The 2,008-nt window shown below is 45.2% G+C and overlaps 1 pseudogene; it reads right to left on the bottom strand.

The window, feature by feature from the left end:
• Positions 1-14: 14 nt before the first annotated feature.
• Positions 15-671, bottom strand: LOC103728500 (annotated as a pseudogene).
• Positions 672-2,008: the final 1,337 nt, after the last annotated feature.

Below are 2,008 nucleotides of genomic sequence, written 5' to 3'. Positions count from 1 at the left end.
TTTTTTTTTTTTTTTTTTTTTTTCTGGTTTAACAGAAATGATCTATTAACGGTAAAAAGTTTGCCAGTTGAAAAGCACACTAAAGTTCTGGGTACTACCACAATAAAAGTAGGAAGAGTCTACTGTCTGCACTATACAATAGAAATACATTATATACATGTCTTCAGAGCCTGGTCTGTTTCCAGCTCTTCATTTTCCCCAAGTGTCATTCCGCTGTTGCTGTTCTGCCAGGGCTTGCTGAAGGCGCACCCGCTTCGCAGAGTAGTGCTGCCAGTGTAGAATCTGCTGTTCATCAATGAATTTCGCACACTGAACATTCACCAACTCCTTTCCAAAGTGTTCATATTGGAGCAGTTCTAACATACGCAAACACCGAGGTACTTTAGATACTTGGCATAGTCTGGTTCTTTTCAGTAAAGCAAGCACTTAAGATAATTAACAAAAGCCTTGTCTTTGAAGTAACCTCTTTGGGCAGGAAAATTAAGGTGATTTGGGTTGGTTAAACACTGTACAAATTCCAGCTCCAACTGAAACCTAAGTTGATTTCCAGCATCATCTGTCTCCATAGCGACGGCAGTAGCCGTGGCCAGCAGAGACTGGCAAACACCACCGCCCCACCGAAGAGTGGCTCCGACTGGTAAGGGGAAAATTGCATTTTTAAAGGAAAATTTTGAAACAATTTAGCAACAAAATCTCCAGTTTTCTGTGAGCTGCCCCATGTGAGTGCTGGGATGTGAACTCCAGTTGATATGGCTGAGCAGGAAGCACTTACCCACTGAGCCATTTCTCCAGCCCCCAAAGTCCAAAATCTCCAGTTTTCAACGGTGTACTTTGAAGGTTTTTTCCCCTGGTTTATTATGGGATCTTAAATTTTTAGATGGAGTTTTCCAAACCTGATATTTACATTGTTTTTCACATCTACAGGGGATTGACCCTTGGGGTTTATGCATGTATTCTGGCTGCTGTGGTCACTGGAGGTCTTAGCTTTCCTTGCAAGTCTCAGGACTGTTTAGTTAAATCATGTCCCTTCCAAAGCCCTTTATTGAATTCTTCCATCTTCCGCACCCAGAAGAGAAGGTGTATTTCTTTAAAACAAATGAGCAGTTTGCACCTGTTTTTCTTGACTGCTGTTAATGCGGACGCTTGGGTCATCACTGCCTGACAAGTATTATCTCCAGCTGCCTTCTTGCACGTAAAAGCAGAGTGTGCCATATAGCCGTGGTGCCGTGCCTTCGAGAGAGTGAACAACGCAGAAACCGACTGTCCTCTCCAGGCCTGTCGCCACTGTGCAGGAGTCGCAGTGTGAAGCTATTCCGGAAGATCATGAGGTCAGGCTGTCAGCGGGGCCTGCGGTTACCTCATGCCTACTGTGAGGCAAACGCCCCTGGTGATGTTTCTAAGAGCTCATTACTAGATCCCTCGTTAGTTTTGGCTGAGCTGGTACATTTCGCACGCAGCCCATGGTGCAGATGAGAAAGATGGGTCTGACTAAGAAGCATTTTTCCCTTCCTGTCGTACCCCTTAAGGAGAAGGAAATGCTTGCTGGGGAAGTTATTTCTGATATTAATGGGTGTGTCGGCTGGGCTCAAAAGCAGCCGGCGTTAAGATGACGAGATGCCATTTAAAACAAAATGCAGGATGCGCCACACTGCAGTTACATCACTTAACAGATTGCTGTTGTTTTCATATCGTATCTGCTGCAAGAGATCTTAAACAAATGATTAATTAGCATCTTCCAGTGGAAATTTCCATCTCGAGAACTGACTATAGTGCACTGATTGGGAGCAGGGCAGGACGCTCTGTATCTTTAGGGCTTGATGGAGCGCCTGGAGGAGGGAAGCGCTGCCCGTGGCCTGGGGCACCCTGAGGAAGGGGACCACTGGCCAGAGGCCAGCTGGCAGCAAGGGCTTTCTTTGCTGTTAGTGACTGTGAATTTGATTGCAGATTTTTTTTCTGTGCTGTCTAGGATTTTCTTTGGTTCTCTTTTGTTGATCTTTGGTCAAGTCAT

This window comes from Nannospalax galili, unplaced genomic scaffold, assembly GCF_000622305.1.
Source record: "Nannospalax galili isolate Female #2095 unplaced genomic scaffold, S.galili_v1.0 C49425306, whole genome shotgun sequence".
NCBI lineage: Eukaryota > Metazoa > Chordata > Mammalia > Rodentia > Spalacidae > Nannospalax > Nannospalax galili.
Note: the sequence above shows the minus strand (reverse complement) of the source record. Positions and strands in the feature narration are given on the sequence as shown.